The sequence below is a fragment of the Acinonyx jubatus genome, chromosome C2 (assembly GCF_027475565.1).
Source record: "Acinonyx jubatus isolate Ajub_Pintada_27869175 chromosome C2, VMU_Ajub_asm_v1.0, whole genome shotgun sequence".
Lineage (NCBI taxonomy): Eukaryota > Metazoa > Chordata > Mammalia > Carnivora > Felidae > Acinonyx > Acinonyx jubatus.
In genome coordinates, this window is record NC_069384.1 from 13,774,262 (window position 1) to 13,794,131 (window position 19,870).

Sequence of the window (19,870 nt, forward strand, 5' to 3'; positions counted from 1 at the left end):
AGTGACCTCAATTGTATGCTTTTGATTTGCTTAAGCCATGCCATTTCCATTTCAGTAGTGATCCAAATGGTTGGCATTTGATAGAACCTCACATCCATTGTTATATGAATAGACACTAAAAATCATGTTGATGCAGAAAAAGAAAGCAACTAAGTTTAGGTTACTAAAGAAAAGTCAGACTGAACTCTTTGACCCTGAGCCCCAAAGAGCACAGTATAAATGCTGGGCAAACTATTTTTGTCCTCTGCTTTATAAATGAGTTCTTTTCTTTTTCTGTTGACTGCTGTCTGGCACAGCTGCTGTTTCCAGAGCATGAAAGAGACGGGAATCGGGAAAGCTCAGAAATGAAACCTTGCCTAAAACACACTGGCCCGTGAATCATGGCCTGTCTCCTCCTTAGCCCGTGTATAGCCTCTAAGTCATTTGTGAATGGAAGAGTATAGGTTAGTCATGGCATCAATAAAAGGACTTAAGACTGATGGGTTCTATTTCTGGGTCCAAACTGATGATAAAATGACTTTAGAGAAGTCATGTTAACTTTCTTTCAGAGTTCCTACCTGTGAAATGAGAAGAAAACCGTTTTTTCTTGAAGATGATATAAAGCCCTTGTACTCAGCTGGATTCTCTTAAGCTTCTCCCTCGCATTCAACCCTGCACACCAATTCTGCGACCTATGCTTTTTCTTGGTAGGGGGGAATCCCAGGACAGTCACTCAAATTACTCCATTTTGATGCTGGTTCCCTTGGAGTTTTGAGCTCTGGTTGGGTTGTGGCTTTAGTTCTCTACTCAGAGGAAACCACTCTGCTGAAATTTATGTTTATTATTCTCTACCACTCCCCCCTCCCTTTTTTTCACTTTTCCCAGATGGCATTTCTCCAAATGATATATTGTTCAGTGTTACATGTTTTTGAATTTAATGTAGACAAAATTAAAGTGAAACTTGTTTTTTTAGTTCAACGTTGTATTCCTGGGACGCCTGGGTGACTCAGTTGGTTAAGTGTCTGACTCTTGTTTTCAGCTCAGGTCATAATGTCAGGGTTCATGACATAGAGCCCCCCCTTCCCCCCCTCGGTGACTGGGATTCTCTCTCTCCCTCTCTATGTGTCCCTCCCTGACTCATGCGAGCACTCTCTCTCTTTCTCTCTCTCTCAAAATAAATAAACTAAAAAAAATTATATTCCTGAGTTTCATCCATGTTTTACATATATCTGAAATTCATTAATTTTCACAAGACCATGGTGTTTCATTATGTGACTTTCATGCAGTTTATTTTTCTCTTTTACAATTGACAAACATTTGGGTTGTTTCCATTTCTCTTCCTGTTACAAAAAGGGCTGTTATGAACATGCAATTGTCTTGTAGAAGTACTTGCTGGGTAATGTAGTTTTCAGAGATGCTTGTTTTAATTTACAGTCCCATAGACGAGTAACTCCAGATCCTTACCAACTTAGATTTTGCAAGAATTTTTAACTTTTGCCACTTTGGTAATTGTAATGTGTTACCTCATTGTGATTTGAATTTTTATTTTCTTGGTGACTAACATGGCTGAGAATCTCATTTATATTTGGCTGTTTGGCTTTACTCTCCTCTGAAGGCCTAGTCAATCTTTTGTTTCAGTTTTCATTTGCTTTTTAACTTAATGGTTCATTGAAGTTCTTTATATATTCTAGATAGTATTCCTTTGTCAGTAATACATATGGCAAACATTTTACCAGTTTGTGGTTTGTATTTTTATTTTCTCTTTGATATCTTTTGGTGAACAGAAGTTCTTACTTTTAATTTACTTAATTTACCCATATCTTACTTTATGAGACACCTTTTTTTGCATCTTGTTTAAAAAATTTCACCTCTCCCTAATGTCACAAATATGTTGTTTTATGTTGTTCCTAAAAATCTCATAGTGTTGTCTTTTGTATTTTAATCTAGTTCATTTGGAATTGGTTTTGTGCCTTAGGTAAAGTAGGGCTTTGATTTCATTTTTTCTACACTAATAATAATTGTCCCAGTCATGCTTACCAAAAGTCTATCTTTTCCCCACTCGTGTGCAATACCTACTACGATATAACAAGTTTCAATTCTGTTTTTTTTTTTCTTCCAAGTTTTTATTTAAATTCCAGTTAATCAGCATATAGTGTGATATTAGTTTCAGGCGTAGGACTTAGTGATTCATCCTAAGTGATCATCCCAGCAAGTGCCCTAATACCCATCACCCACTTAACCCATGCCCCCTACCCACCTTACCAACTCTGTTTTGACTTTTAATCTGTTTCATTGATCTATTTGCCTTTCCCTATGATAATAGTGTCATACTCATCAAAGCTTTATAAGAATTATTTTTAAAATTTATTATTATTTTGAAAAATGTTATTGTTTGTTTGTTTATTTGTTTATTTATTTATTTATTTATTTATTTATTTATTTAGAGTGTGTGTGCACAAGTGGGGGAGGGGCCATCACAGAGGGAATGAGAATCCCAAACAGGCTCCACACGGTCAGTGTAGAGCCTGATGGGGGGCTCAATCTCACAAACCATGAGATCATGACATGAGCCAAAATCAAGAGTTGGATGCTTAACTGACTTAGCCACCCCAACATCTGTCATTTATAAAAGAGATGATTTTTCGAATTTTCTTTTCTTGTGGTGTTTTGTCTGGCTTTGGTGTCAGGGTAGTGCTGGCCTCATAAAATAAACTTGCAATTATTTCCTCCTCTTCTATTTTTTGGAAGAGTTTGAGAAAGGTTGGTATTAAATCTTTGAATATTTAGTAAATTTAAATGCTATATATATACACACACATATATGTATGTATATACACATATGTATGTATGTATATGTATTTTATATATACACAAAAAATATATATATACATATATATGTGTATATATATATAATTTTTTACACTGTATCCATCAATAAGGTTGACCTGTGATTATCCGTTTTCATAGTGCCGTTATCAGGTTATGCTAGCTTTATAAAATTACTGTGTCTCTACTTATATTTGTTGTTTTGTTTTTTAAGTAAGCTCTAGGCTCAACACTGGGCTTAAATTCATGACCTCAAGATCAAGAATCACATGCTGTACTGACTAAGCCAGTCAGGTGCCCCTGTTTTTGTTTGTTTGTTTGTTTGTTTTTGTTTCTAGTTTTTATTTTATTTAAAAAAAATTTTTTTTTAACATTTTATTTATTTTTGAGACAGAGAGAGACAGAGCATGAACAGGGGAGGGTCAGAGAGAGGGAGACACAGAATCTGAAACAGGCTCCAGGCTCTGAGCTGTCAGCACAGAGCCCGACCTGGGGCTCGAACTCACGGACCGCGAGATCATGACCTGAGCCGAAGTCGGCCGCTTAACCGAGCCACCCAAGCGCCCTGTTTCTAGTTTTTAAAGGAAGAGTTCCGACTGATTAATTTTTTTTAAATGATAATAAGCATATTCATTGTTTTTTATTGCTTTTTTTGGGTAACTCTGTAAATTATATTTTCTATGGAACTGTCCATGGCATCTAACTTTTCGCATTTATTGGCATAAAGTTGTTATTATCTTTTTCATGTTTGTAGCATCTGTAACTTTGGCCCATTTTCATTCCAATATTATTCAGCCTATCTTTTTTCTTGAGCAGACTTGTCAGAGATTTGTCAATTTTAGTGTTCTTTCAAATAACCTAGTTTTCACATTACCATTTCCCTCCATTGGGTGTTTGCTCTCCATTATTTCATGTTCCTATCTTTATGCTTTCATCCTTTAATGTTCTTTGGATAGTTAGATAAAGTTTCAGCCTTTTAACTTTTCTCTGATAATCACATTTCACTTTACATTTCACTACAAACACCACTTTCCTTTTCTTTTACAAGGTTTGTGGCACATGTACTATTTCTGCTGTTATTCAAATTCTAAATATTTTATTATTTCCATTGTGACTCAGTCTGTGAGTTATTAAATTTGTGTTTTAAAATTTTCAAACATATGGGGATTTTTGCTTCCAGTTTTGTTTAGAATTACATAACTACTTTGTAGTTAAAAATGTGATCCGTGTGATACCAATTGTTTGATATTTTTTGAGTTACTTTAGAAGTGGTTCATTTTTTAGGTATTTTTCACATATTTGAAAAGAATGTGTCTTCTGAGACCATGGTGTTTAATATTGTGCATTAGATAATGGTTTGTGTACTGTTCAGATCTATATCCATACCAATTTATATTGGATTTGGCCTATTATTGGAAAAACATGTTTAAGTATTGCACTGTAATGGTGGAATTGCCTTTTTTTGGTACTTCTGTCTATTTGTGCCTCAAATATTTTGACATGGTGCCTTGGTTTATCCTTTTGACACAGATGCCTAGGAGGATTGAGTTACTACATCTGGCTATATTAGGGTTAATTTTCAAAAAAACATTCCTCAGCTCTGCTGAAGATCTTTCCACTAAGAATTTATGTCAATATGTATTTCAGATGTACAAATAAAAGAAAGTATTAGATTGGTGGACTGTGTAAATAACACCAGCAGGATTTGTGCAAATTATTATTGCTTATTGGTAGTGTTGGGGAAGCTGGGTTTGTATTTTTCTAGTTGGATTCATTAGATACGTTTACTATCACTTCTTTTCATAGTTAATACCTTAACCCGTTTATGAATCTCTGAGTCTATTTAGTCCCCCAAGAGGAAAAACATGGTGTTGAGGGCTGTGAGTCAGTGATGGAAGAAAGATGAGGGGAAGAAGCCACAAAAAAAGACCCAGTTGGTTAATGTCTACCTGTATAGAGCCCTCTCAGTATTTTTCTTCTCTTTTGTAGCTTCTGGGCTCCTTGAGGAGGCATGAAAGAGATGGCCTTTTAGAATCTGCTGTCCCATTTTCAAGTGTCACACAAGAAATCGTTAAATAAGATTATTGCAGAGTGTGGATATGAATAACATTAAACATTAGACACCTAAGACCAGCATTTTGAAATCTTAGCTTCGTGGCACCATTTTTAAAAATCCAAGTTACCTTCAATCATAAACATATTCAGAATATGATAGCAATTAGCCATAATTTTGAGAGATATGCAAGAACAATACATTTTTGAACTGTGTAGTTTTGACAGAGCATAGTTTCTTTTGAAGTGCTTTATCAGGAATGAAAATGATGAAGTGTGCTGAGAATATGCAAATACATTCAAGTGCACACAATTAAAACCCTGAGATGCATTTGATGATAAATCACTTCACTGTGGTTGCAAGTATTCGCAATAGGAATTCAAATTGATAATTATGATTATATGATTCTTAGAATAGCTAGCAGTTTTCCATTTTTGTCTGCTCTTTGAAATAAAAAGAGGTATATAATAACAAAAAACCAATCTATAATAGGCAGATTGCATTTCAAATATATGGGAACTCTTTCTTTTCTCTGGTGGTCTGGTATAGAAGTGCCTTGAAAAAAACACAAGTAAGAAAAAAAAAAGCCTGGTCCTATTCCCAGGATCTCACACCCCCAACCTTGGAATAAATCCTAAAAGTTCTAGTTCTAAAATTATCTCCAATATATGCCTTAAAGAATGAGGGTAGGTGCTCTATGGACCCATTGCAATGCAAATGTGTAGCACTTGAATTTAAGCCACCTTCCAACCAATCCCTGCCCTGAGCAAGCTCTGACTGATGGAACCACCTTATGATGGGAGTGTGCATGAGGGCATGCTAGAGAAGGACCATTGTGGTTTCTTGACTTCGTCATTCATTATCAACTTTGCCAGTTCTTCTCTGCTTTCTGTTGCTTTTTCAGGTTGGAAGGATGAGTCAAGCTGAGCAGACAATTTTCCAATTCAGAACCCACGTTGGTTGCAAATGTGATGGCTTTGTGGAGGTACGGGAGGGCTAGCTCGGATGCTGGGATCACTGGGAACTTGCTGGAGATCTGGTGCGGTGCACCAACATCAACTCATTCCCTCCTGGCACAGGATTTTCCCTGAGAAGGAGATTGTTCTTCCGTTCACCCTCACTTGTCTTCCATCTGCCTGGTCCTAGCTTATTTCAGTGTTTAATTTTCAAATGTGCTGATTTTAAAATGTAGGTTTTGTATGATGAGGCCAATGGATTGGGAGATGGTCGCCATTGAGAAGGCAGTATGTTAGTCGTGAACTGTTTCCTGGTTGGGGGGCATGCCATGTCCCACAGGGCCAGGCAGGAGGTAGAGGGAGAGAGAAGAAAACATGGGCAAGAATCTGTACTGTGTTTCTTGTAGAAAGGAATGGGTGAGGCAGGGTAATCAGGCTTGGGATGGGCCATTTTGAGTGATTTCAGTGGGCTCTGAGGCATATAATTGGGGCACTTAGGGCAGGGGAATAGTGGCACCAGAATGTAAAAGCCTTATATAGGAGGTGGTTGGGGGTACAGGTGTCATCGGATTGGTTGGTTTGTATATGAGGTAGGCTTGGAGGTGAATCCTTTACCACGTCTAGGAATTGACTTGCACTGGGAGAGGCAGTCCCCAGAGTTAGCAAGTCCTGAAGATGTCAAAGCATCAAAATTGCATAGTTAAAACAGTGTTGCAATGACCAATGTCCCCTTCCTGTGGGTACTTCTCAAGGCTTTGCACAATTGCCTCATAGTGACTGGACTCTAGGTAGTTAGTCCCATGACCTGGATGAGAGAAGCTGTATGGACTGACAGAACACTGTGTCCAAGGTTAGGGTTCACCTTCCTTCTTCCCGCACCTAACCTGGGGTGGAGGCTTCTGCCATGGACTTTGCTTAAGACATCACTTAACCTCTCTGAGTTTCATCTGTGAACTGTGGACAAGAGCAGTCTTATCTACGGAGAATGAATCAGAAAACAGACACAAAAGGGATTTAAAGCACAACATACCGTACTGTGTGAGAATGATTCGTGATTACCGGGTAGGGAAGAGCAGCAGATACCTTGAAAGAAGCATACATGAAAATAGGAATAACATACTCCCAACAGTGAAATAGAGTCTGTCTTTTTTAGTTTGATTTAAAGCTTACATAGGAAGGGTGAGTTCCACTTGGCATTCCTAAACTTAGAGTTTTGGCTTCAAGTTGGGCTAATTCATAGAATTTGGCAACCCTCTGCCTCACTGTGGGGATGATGTCCAAGGGTGTTGGGATTCTTAATCGAATTATCACAGTGCTGTATCTGTGTGCTCTTGTCTGTTTCTTCTGAAGTAAGATCTGGGCAATTTTCCTGTATGCCCTTAAGCATTTCAGGTTTCCTCAAAACAGTTTCCACAAAACCTGTTTTCTTTTATGACTGTGACAAAGTCCCAGAGAGGCCTTGATTATACTGCTTGCCAATCCAGTTAGAAAAAATGCTTTCTCTTGACATACTGGGGATCCTTACCCGTAAGCTCTGTTTATTTCCTTCTGTGCCGGGAACGTACTAGTTAGGAGTTGTTTAGCATCCCAGACTTTAAAAGAGAAGGTGGTGAGGCTTCCTGTAAGATTATTGTAGTTCTCAAGAAGCAATTATAAAGAAGACATAGAGAAGATGATTATATTTTTGTTTTGAGGATCTTGGCAAGCAGACACAATTGAAAAATACTATCAACAAAGAGGAAAAAGGGACGTGTGAGTTTATAGAACAGGATTAGACACTGAGTTACCCGAATAAAAGGCAGGAAGCTGGGAACTCTTGTGTTTAAATGCCAGCTCTGTTGACGATAAGCTTGTTTTTCCATTTATTATTTGAAATGTAGAATGAGCCGTCTTATTATGTAAGAAGGCCACATTCACCAGCTGGTGATACTGAAACCCACAGAAACTTCACATGTCTCTGGAAATGCAAAAAAAAAAAAAAGCTCTTTAGTGGAGACAGTAAAATAATTAACAATTGCCAATGCATAAGCTTTAAAAATACATTATAAACTTCAATTTCTGGAACAATGTCTCTCGGTGGAAGGTGTGATGAGATTTGCCTTGCCTAACGAGGAGGAAAAAAATAATTTGTAAAATGAAGATTAAACACCGCATGCCCTTTTCTGGAAATATCCGCCAGCCCCCTACATGGTAGATCTGAGGCTGTATGACGCAACTCTTTCATATTGTTACTTTCTCAGTGTTTGCTTACATGTCTGTGAATGGTCTTAGCCCTGATTTTCATAAGACTGGAAGTTTTGAAAAGAGCAAATATTTGATGGGGCAAGGACCCTTGATGGATTCTGGGTCCCCCTTACTTTCAGAGATCCGGTGGAAGCTGATATAGTTCAGGTCCTGACGGGAGAGGGATTGGCATAGAGTGGGTGTCTCTGGGTTTAATATCTGATCTGGTTCTCAGCAGAGGGCTTTGCAGACGTGGCATTTGGAACTTTCTCCTTTCCCAACACCTCATACTCTCATTCTTGCTGGGCTGGCTCTCCATCCTCATTGGAACATCTGCTCCCATAGCCCCTCTCTCTGGTCAGACTTTTTGCTCCATTCTGCCTCTTTTGTTTCTGTACTCAACCTGGACCCTGGGGCCCAGGTTGTACAAATTTGCCATTCATACCTTAGCATCCCTTGGCCCATTTAGCCTTTCATATTTCCCTCTTGTCACATCCATGCCTGGAGAGGGACACTTTCTCCTGCTATTCCCAGGTGCCAAGAACTGATAGAAGAAGTCAAGGAACTTCTGAGCTGTCAATCCTCAGCCCCCTCGTCCCCCAGAAAATTTTCCACTCTTACTTTGCTCAGACAATCACATCTATCTAACAGCGTCCCCTTCATTTCCTCTCATATCACTCCTGAAGTTCTCTGAGTGTTGGGAGGATATTTCTGAGATATTAACCTACGTCAGCTTTATTTCCTTCCAGTATTTCTTCCTTTTTCTTCCCATACGTAGAAGTGAATTGGCTCCATGTTCGTGGTCTCAGCAGAGGGACAGGACAGGGTAGGTCTCACTGGCTTTGAGTGCCGAGAATTCCCGAGCTTTTAGGAGAAAGAGGAAAACTGAGAATTGACGCAGTGTTTGGATGAAATAAGAAAGGAGAATTCTCATCCCCACCCCGCCCTAGTCCTTTCCCCAAACTAGAAGATTCCTCTGGGATGGTGGGGAGAACAGAGACTCTGTGAGGCCTGGAGAGAGGGAACCCACTGCCTTCTTGCTCAACAGAATTGCAGGGAGAAAATGGAATCGTGGCATTTAAGCAGATGGGTCCTTAGTGTGACAGAGACTGCTGCCCCCCTGGCTGGCACAAAGGCTGAAGCAAGAGTCCCCTGCCACTGGAGTGATGTGGAAATGGTGGAGGGAACCTCTAGACTGAAGGCACAGGCATGTTTTAGTGAAAATCCCTGACCAGGTTTTAGTACTCTAAGTACCCCAAAACCTTGATAGAGTAGTGGGAAAGGAAGTAGGGTGGGGAAAATCAACTAGGATAAAATTTCCACCAACCCAGTGGGCTGGGGGCTTATAATGCAAATTAGGTTGTGTTACAGAAAAGACCATTTGGAGCACCTGGGTGGCTCAGTCAACTGGTCAGTTCAGCGTTTGACTCTTGATTTCAGCTCAGGTCATGATTCGAGGGTTGTGGGATTAAGCCCTATGTCAGGCTCCATGCTGAGTGTGGATCCTGCTTAAGATTCTCTCTCTCTCTCTCTCTCTCTCTCTCTCTCTCTCTCTCTCTGTCTCTCCTCTCTCTCTGTCTCTCTCTCTCTAACCACTACCCCCCACCCCCCCGGGGCCCCTCTACCCCACTCATGTACTCTCTCTCTACAAAAAACAAAAAAGAGAAAAGGCCAGTTATCTCACACTTGAGTTAAAGACTGACATTCAGATCCACCTCATTGCCTTCTATTCCATTTTCACTCCAAGAACACCATGCCACCATATTGTTTAATATTTTCCAACATCTACCAAACCTTTGTTACAACATATATCCCTTCTCATAGTAGGTCATTTTAAGTCTCAAGGGACAGATGTCTAACCCAGAGTACCTAAGACAAGAAGGAGAGTCTGTTGGCTCCTGAGATCCGAGGAAACATTGAAGGGGAAAACCACCAGAAAGGCAGTAATGTAGCTGTGCCTCAGAAGTAATTAGAACTTGGGTCCAGTTGCCCTTAGGATTCTCTCTCTCTCTCCATTTCTTCAATGCATTGCTCTCCAAAACTGCAATTATTATCTTTCTTTGCAGACCAACGGGCTTATTCTAACAGGGAAGAAATATGATTGCTGACAGCACCAGAGTTTTTCATGGTAAAATTTCTGCTGTGGGGAAAAGACTGACTCATGCTTTCTCTTTGGTACCACATTTAGAAATGCATGCACTCCTGTGCCAGCTGCAAGTTTAGATGTGGGGGTAGAAATAGTTTACAGAAAGGACTGGGCAAGGGGTGGAGCAGACAGAACAGTAGATAGACGTCTATGACCCATCTTAAAGCGAGGTAAGCTGTCAGTAGTCGCTGGCTGGGTTATGAGCACGCACATTCACGCACAGAAAGTAAACACTCACAAAGGAGTAGGAGTGTATTACCTGCAGTGCTTCCACTTCCTTACCATTTACCATCTTCAGTTTCTTGCACCTTGTTCCTGCTATGATCACCACAAAGAAATTCTCTTAGGGGCGCCTGGGTGGCTCAGTCGGTTAAGCGTCCAACTCTTGATATCAGCTCAGGTCATGATCTCATGGTTCGTGGGTTCAAGCCCCACATTGGGCTCTGCACTGACAGTGTGGAGCCTGCTTGGGACTCTCTCTCTCTCCCTCTCTCTCTGTCTCGCCTCTCCCCTGCTTGTGCTCTCTCTGCCTCTTAAAGTAAGTAAACAAAATTAAAAAAAAAAAAAAGAAATTCTCTTAAAGGTCACTGAGTGACCTCACAATCCTCAAATTCAACTACCTCATCTCTTTTTTTTAAATGACTTTATCTTTTTTTTGACTTTACCTTTTGCCCTCCTTTATCTTTCCACAGTAGATGACTCTGTTAATGGCCTCATTTTGCCAAGACACTTTTTCCCAGCTCAAATTCACGTGCCCATTTTTACCTGATTTTCTTCCTGCCTCCCAGATGGTGACTTCTGTGCCCTTTCCTGATTTTTCCCTTCTCTTTCTGCTCCTTAATTGTAGGCAATGCTCACATTTCTGACCTCAGTCCATTTTTCTCTGCTCTTTCTCCTACTGTGGTTTGAAAGCTTTAATGGCTTTTTATTTTCCACAGCATAAAACCAAAAGCACTAAGAGCCTCAAAAATCTAAAGCAGAGTTAACATTCCACAATAATAATAATGTGATAAATTATAATAATAACGGCACGAGTTGACAATTATTGAGCACTGACTGTGGCTCTAAGCATTTCACTTGAATTAAGCCATTTGACATTCATCCTATAAGATGAATACTTTTTCTGTCATTCCCCTTTTAACAAATAAGAAAATGGAAATGTGCAGGAGTTAAATACTTGTCCAATGTCAAATGATGAGAAAGGCAATGTTCATGCTTGGAGAGTCTCCTAAACTAGCCTACAGCTTCCCGGATTCTCACTTTTGCTCCTGGTGATTGGCATCCATACCATCATTCAACCTTCTGCCCCTCATGCAAGGAAGAAGCTCCCGGATTACCCCTTCTCGGTAAATAATTCTTCCCCTCCTTGGAACTCCCAAGGTGTCTTGTGTGTGCCTTGCTTATAAGTTTGTGATTCTATATTCTACTTGATTATTTAAAATATGTCACCTTGCAAATACCACATGATTTCACTCATAAGTGGAATTTAAGAAACAAAACAGATGAACATAAGGGTGAGGGGAAAGAGAGGCACACCAAAAAACAGATTCTTCACTGTAGAGAACAAACTGAGGGTGGCTGGAGGGGAGGGGGGCGGGGGAATGGGTTACATGGGTGACAGGCACTAAGGAGGGCACTTGTGATGAGGGCCAGGTGTTGTATGGAAGTGATGAATCACTATGGGGCACCTGGGTGGCTCAGTAGGTCAAGCATTGGACTCTTGGTTTTGGCTCAAGTCATGATCTCATGGTTCGCGGGCTTGAGCCCCTCATCTGCCTCTGCACTGACAGTGCAAAGCTTGCTTGGGACTCTTTGTCTCTGCACCTCCCCAGCTCGCTCTCTCTGTCTTCCAAAATAAAGAAATAAACTTAAAAAAGTTTTTAAAAAGTGGTAAATCGCTAAATTCTACTCCTGAAAATAATACTATACTGTATGTTAACTCTCTGGAATTTCAATAAAAATGTGAAAAAGAAAAGAAAAATGTCATCTTGTTTAATAGACCGTAAGCACCTATAGGTTTGTGTGCCCCCTGCCATAAGTACCTTTTAGTGCTTTGTTTTATTACAGATGCTCAATTAATGCTTACGAAATGAATAGATAAGCCATTCGTCAAATAATAAATACTTACGGGGAATCTTTTTAAGTCTCTGTAGACCAGTGCTGCTTCAAGTGTGGCCTGAAGATTGGTGCTTTTCCTGGAAACATTTGTTGGAGTGAGGTAAAGAGTTTGTATCAGAGTGTAAATCAACATCTAGTTTTCTTCGTTAAGAAAGTCCTGCTAAGAAAAAATGTTGGTGGAACTAAACAGTGTGCAAATAAAACAGTAAATAAAGCATAGTTTGAAGACCTGTATTTTGAGTGGCACTGCTTTGGGGGAGAGAAAGCAGATATGGTGTGACTTCTGCTCCTGGGGACTTACATTCCAGGTGAAGAGATATAATACGATATTTTTATTTTTTATTTTATTTTATTTTATTTTATTTTATTTGTTTTGAATTCAATATAATTCATTTTTATTTTTATTTTTTATAGTAAATATAATCTATTGTCAAATTGGTTTCCATACAACACCCAGTGCTCATCCCAACAGATGCCCTCCTCAATGCCCATCACCCACTTTCCCCCCTCCTCCACCTCCCATTCACCCTCAGTTTGTTCTCAGTATTTAAGAGTCTCTTATGATTTACCTCCCTCCCTCTCTGTAACTTTGTTTTCCCCTCCTCCTCCCCCATGGTCTTCTGTTAAGTTTCTCAAGATCCACAATGAGTGAAAACATATGGTGTCTGTCTTTCTCTGTGTGGCTTATTTCACTTAACAATACCCTCCAGTTCCATCCACGTTGCTGCAAATGGCCAGATTTCATTCTTTCTCATTACCAAGTAGTATTCCATTGTATATATAAACCATGTCTTCTTTAGCCATTCGTCAGTTGATGGACATTTAGGCTCTTTCCCTAATGTGGCTGTTGTTGAAAGTGCTGCTATCAACATTGGGGTACGAGTGCCCCTAGGCATCAGCACTCCCGTATCCCTTGGGTACATTCCTAGCAGTGCTATTGCTGGGTCATAGGCTAGGTCTACTTTTAATTTTTTGAGGAGCCTCCACACTGTCTTCCAGAGCAACTGTACCAGCTTATAATACGATATTTTAAAACAAGAGCAGCAACAGCTAGATCACAAGATGGTAAGCTTGCAGGTCAGTAAAAAGAATAAAGGAATCAAAGGGACCCCAAACTTTTGGTCCAACTCTCTGATGATTGCAGATCAAGAAACAAAGTCTCCAACAGGCTATTACAGGCAAGTTTTAATAATGCAAAAATGCTTCCATGGAAACAAAAAATTAAGAAACACAATTCAAAATACGACCACATGTTAACTGTGATATGAACATTCATAACTGTTAATAGGTGAGGTACCTACCACATGAAACACTTTCTGATCTTTGTGGATATAATAAAATCTAAAAGTTTGCATGATGAAATATGAGAATTAGGATATAAATGATTTAAAAATGTATTTTTGCAATCTACCTTTGCTCTACTTAAAAATTCTACATTTATCTTGTTAAAATTGTAAATACTTAAGAAAGCCCTTTCTGAGTGGCTATTTTTTCTTTGAAGGGCTTTTAAATGTAGATGGTACGCAGGAAGGCTTTCAAATATTTGTTTGTTGGTTACAAATACAATTTTAAGTAGTCTGACGATTATTTTTGGGGGGAAATATTATCAATAAGGATACACTTACTGAATGAGGCATTATGCCAAAAGTAAAACTGATTACAAATATTGGGTTGAATGTGCCAGATTTCTTGAACAGTCACTTCCTAGAGACGTGTGTTAAATCAGCAGATTGCTACAGAAATGGCAAAAGAAATGAACACATCTTTAGGAACAAAATATGTAATCTGACAGTAGAAATTTATGCTGTTGCAGGTAAAGGAGGAAGAAAAATCTCTCCTCCAAGACAAAGTCGGTAAATAATTCATGTGCTTTCTGGCGAAATATTTGGTGGTGCATGTGCTTTCTGGCCAAATATTTGATCTGCCTGGGCACACGCGAGATGGCACACAGCTGGCAGGAGGTAGGGACAGATTCTAGCACAAATAGTCCAGCACACTCTGACAAAGGGGTGATTAAAAACATCTGATTTACATTTTCTATTAGTTCCATCCTTGTCACTGAACTAAGGGAACACACACAGGGAATTTCATTTCTCATCAAGATGAAATACCAAAGAAACCTAAGCAAAATGTAAACAGAAAACAAAACAAAACAAAACCCTGAAGAAGTCCAAGGTCACAGTGAGGAATTGTTAGGTCATTTTGCTCAAAAGCTATTTAAAGATACATACAGCACATGAAGAAGTTGGAAAATCAAGATGGAGAGACTTTCAAGCTTGGCCATTAAATGATCTTCATTGATTAGGGGTGAACGGTGGATAATTGAGCCCTGGGTGTAAGGGACATTTTTGTTTGGCACTTTTTGGTAACTTCCAAGATGAGAGAGAATCCAAAGGCTCTTTTATTTAGACTATTACAAGGCTAAGGTAGAGAAGGAGTGCAGAACCTTGTATGAGCTTTGCTCTTTGTTATGGACTGAACTGTGTCCCAAATTTATATATTGAAATCCTAACCCCCAAAGTAACTGCGTTTGGAGACAGAGTCTTTAAGGAGGTAATTAAAGTTAAACAGGGTCACCTCAGGGAGGTAAATAAAGTTAAATGGGTCACCAAAACAATAGGACTGGTGTCCTTATAAGAAGAGAGAGAGAAGGGTGCCTGTTGGCTTAGTTGGTTAAGCTGCCGACTTCGGCTCAGGTCATGATCTCGCTGTTCGTGGGTTCGAGCCCCGCATCGGGCTCTGTGCTGACAGCTCAGAGCCTGGAGCCTGCTTTGGATTCTATGTCTCCCTCTCTCTCTGCCCCTCCCCTGCTCACACGTGCGCGCATGCTCTCTTTCTCTCCTCTCTCCCTCAAAAATTAGAAACAGAAAAAATTAAGAAGAGAGAGAGACATCAGGCACGTAAGGACACAGCAAGAGAGCAGCTGTCTGCAAGTGAAGCAGAGAGGCCGCAGGAGAAACCAAACTTGCTCATGCCTTGATCTTGGACTTCTAGCCTCCAGAATCAGGAGAAAACAAATTTCTGTCGTTTAAGCCACTCCGTCTGTGGCACTTTACGTAGGAATCCTAGCAGACTAAGACATTCCAGAGGTGTTCTAGGCAGTGTGTCCTTCCTGCAGACCAGAGCCAGTTGATGAAGTGTTTGTTAGCAGACCATGGTGGGTTAAATACTGAAACTGAGAGTCAGATTTAAGAAACTTAAAAAACAAAGCAAAACAAAACAGGGCATCTGGGTGGCTCAGTCAGCTCAGCGTCTGACTCCTGATTTCCGCTCAGGTTATGATCCCAGGATTGTGGGATCGAGCCCCACATTGGGCTCAGCGTGGAGCCTGTTTAAGATTCTCTCTTTTTCTCCCCCTGCTCCTCTCCCCTGCTCACGTGCTCTCTCTCTCTCCAAAAGAAAAAATAAGGGGTGCCTGGATGGCTCTGTCAGTTAAGCCCTGGAGGTGGGCTTTGCACTCACGGTGCAAAGCCTGCTTGGGATTTTCTCTCTCTCTCTCTGTCTCTCTCTCTGCCTCTCTCTCTGTCTCTCTCTGTTTCTGTCTCCACCCCACCCCCTCTCTCAAAATAAAGAAATAAAACTTACAAAAAAAATAAAGCAAACATAAAAAATAAAATAGTAAAATAAAGAATAAAATAGGGGTGCCTGGGTGGCTCAGTCGGTTGAGTGACCGACTTCAGCTCAGGTCATGATCTCGCGGTCCGTGAGTTTAAGCCCCGAGTCTGGCTCTGTGCTGTCAGTTCAGAGCTTGGAGCCTGCTTCGGATTCTGTGTCTCCTCCTCTCTCTGTCCCTCCCCCAATCACGCTCTGTCTCTCTCTATCAAAAAATGAATACACATTAAAAAAATTAAAAAAAAAAGAAAATAAAATAAAAAATAAAAAATCAGTTTGATGTACTTTGTCTCTTGAATCAAATAATACAATATTAAGACTAGCAATACATTTTCTTTTGAAAATTTCACTCCCCTAACAATTTGTTTCTGCTGTATTTGACAGAAGTATCACTTTGTGATGGATTAGAAAAATAATCTGGTCCTTCAGCACAGGGTCAAGACTTACAAGGAAATTAGTTCCCTCATTTCCCACCCATGTTTTGAACCAGAGACAGATGATTCAATTCTGTGATCTCTGAACTGATATAGGTCCCAGGATTCAAAGAGAGATTGACTTGCATCTTCCTCCACTCAGATTTTCATAAATGGCTTGGATTTGTTTGTTTGTTTTGTTTTGGAGTGAGAACAGTGTAAACTGAAATTTCCTCTTAGGTCAGATGCTCTGAGGCTTCCCTTAGCCTCAAAGTAGCAAAAGCTAAACCCAACAGAAGAAGGGTAAGGGCCAAAAGAACATGGTTTTTACTGTCAGAACTTACTAGAAGCTCCACATTGCTTCTTCAGATAGTTTAAGAATACAGGAATTGCCACATGGGCCCCAAACGTGATCCACCCAGCCTAGAAGTTGCTTTATCATAGGAATTCTGGAGATGGATTATGGGAGGGCATGTTGCCCCCAAATCCTCCAACCCCAGATGTTCTCAGTGTCCAGGATAGGTATCTCTAAGAGCAAAGTCTCCATAATTCAGAAGAGCCCTCCTGTGGTATGGCCTAGGAGTAGGAAAGGAAGTGGGAAAGAAAACCAGTGTTTGTTGAAAATCAATTTTCTAACGAGGTGATGGGTGCTCTTACACTGAGCACTTCTAAAACAAATTTTCTTGTAATGTTTACTTATTTTTCAGACGGAGACAGAGTGTAAGTGGGGGAGGGGCAGAGAAAGAGGGAGACACAGAATCCAAAGCAAGGCTCAAACCCACGAACTGTGAGATCGTGACCTGAGCCAGAGTTGGATGCTCAACTGACTGAGCCACTCAGGTGCCCCAACACTGAGCACTTTTTTTAAGTTTATTTATTTTTTTTGAGAGAGAATGCGTGTGTGTGTGTGTGTGCGCACATGTGCACGCCAGCCAGGGAGGGGCAGAGAGAGAGGGGGAGAGAGAATCTCAAGCAGTCTCTGCACTGTTAGTGCAGAGCCTGACATGGGGCTTGAACCTACAAACAGTGAGATCATGACCTGAGCTGAAATTAACAGTTGGATGCCTAACCAACTGAGACACCCAGGTGCCCCACGTTGAGCACACTTAAGGCTCTCAACAACCTTATGAACTTCTAATGAGGAATTGAGAATTAGGAAGGTTAGCAAGTGTGCCTAAGGTCACATCACTAATAAAGGGTGGTATGGATTTTCTCTCTGTCTTCGGTTGCATTCAACTAATACCTAAATCTCATTAGTCCTTCCTCTTAAAGGAGTTTCTTTTTTTTTTTTTAATTTTTTTTTTCAACGTTTATTTTTGGGACAGAGAGAGACAGAGCATGAACGGGGGAGGGGCAGAGAGAGAGGGAGACACAGAATCGGAAACAGGCTCCAGGCTCCGAGCCATCAGCCCAGAGCCTGACGCGGGGCTCGAACTCACGGACCGCGAGATCGTGACTTGGCTGAAGTCGGACGCTTAACCGACTGCGCCACCCAGGCGCCCCAAAGGAGCTTCAAATCCATCTTGTATTGGCCAGTCTTATTACTATGAGTTTACTTTAGTCTGGACCACTGCAGTGACCCCTTAACTGGTCTCCCTGCTTGTCTTACTACCCCTCTATTGGGGTAGTTCCATTTGTGCCTCTTTTTTCTTAATATAGTTCAGGTTCCTGATGAAACCTGCCATCTATGTTTGTTACCCTATCAGTCACATTTGTTTTAAAGACATCATGAGCTGTGGGTATGTTTCTATTATTCAGGTTCTCTTCCTTTTTTTTTTTTTTTTTTTTCTTTTACAATCACTTGGTCCTGTTTCTTGGCATGCCTGGAATTTTTTGACTAAATGTCAGATATTATATATAAAAAATTATAGAGGATTTGGATGATGTTTTCTTTCTCCAGAGAGCATTTACTTTACTTCTAGTAGGCAGGTGCAGTGACAATAAGCCATCTTTGCTCCAGTCAGTCTTTGAAAGGTCTGGTCTCATTCTGGCCATCTTTTTTTTTTTTTTTTTAATTTTTTAAAAATGTTTTTATTTATTTTTGAAGGAGAGAGAGAGAGCATGAGCAGGGGAGGAGCAGAGAGAGAGGGGGACACAGAATCTGAAGCAGGCTCCAGGCTCTGAGCTGTCAGTACAGAGCCTGATGTGGGGCTTACACCCACAAACTGTGAGATCATGACCTGAGCCAAAGCCGGATGCTCAACCAACTCAGCCACCCAGGTGCCCCTCATTCTGGCCATCTTTAGCCCTGGGGTGTGGCCTGTTAGGGTCTTGCAGACTTCAACTCCAACTTTGGCTCTCATGCCCTTCAAGTCTGACAAAGCCCTTTTTAGCTTTGCGAACCTGAGCTTCCAGTTTATCCTTACTTTGTAGCCTTTTCCTTGCAACTGAAAAATAGATAAATACCTGGAGGAGCGTGTGGCAGAGGATAATAAGATCACACCCATGTAGTTCCTTTCTCTCTGGATCTTGGCCCATTAAGTCTTGGCTGCTTTCTTGATCTCTCTCGGTTTCAAACAGCTACTTTGTTTTTTGCTTTTTAAATATTCTTTATAATTTATTGTCAAATTGGTTTCCATACAACACCCAGTGCTCATCCCAACAGGTGCTCTCCTCAATGCCCATCCCCCACTTTCCCCTCCCCCCACCCCCCATCAACCCTCAGTTCTCAGTATTTAAGAGTCTCTTATGGCTTGCTTCCTTCCCTCTCTGTAACTTTTCCCCCCCCTTTTCCCTTCCCCCATTGTCTTCTGTTCAGTTTCTCAGGATCCACATATGAGTGAAAACATATGGTATCTGTCTTTCTCTGACTTATTTCACTTAGCATAATACCCTCCAGTTCCATCTACCTTGCTGCAAATGGCCATATTTCATTCTTTCTCATTGCCAAGTAGTATTCCATTGTATACATAAACCACATCTTCTTTATCCATTCGTCAGTTGGTGGACATTTAGGCTCAACAAAATTTCACCTGTGTAGTTTATCCGGGGGGAAGTTGGTTTGAAATAAGCTATGGAATCGTAGCCAGAAGGTGAAGTTTCACAATTTCGTTTAGCTTTGTCTGAGGGAAGAGTCCTCCGCATCAGAAAACACACACTTTAAAGCACCCTGAGAGTACAAAGAAGCCCTCTCACCAGGCTTGAGATAGGGAAGGTAAAACCCCACAATCCTCTCCCCGTGTGGGGGGCACTCCACTAAACCACGGCAGCAGCTCTTGGCAAAGAAATCTTCCTGCTAAATTGCCCCTCCCCTACACTTTTCTATTCCTGAAGCTGGCAAGGAGAGTCAGGAGTCTTGGAACAGGTTTTCAACTCTCATTGGAAGTTTTCTCTGCGGGGGTCTCTGTGTCACAGTTACACCAGTACTGTTCCATGGTGCCCATGACAACACCATGGTGGGAAAGGCATATCCTAACACCCTGTTGCACTGTAATATAAACAACACTCACAGGGTGCCTGGGTGGCTCAGTTAGTTGACTCTCCAACTCTTGCTTTCAGCTCAGGTCATGATCCCAGGGTCCTGGGATGGAGCCCCGTGTCAGGC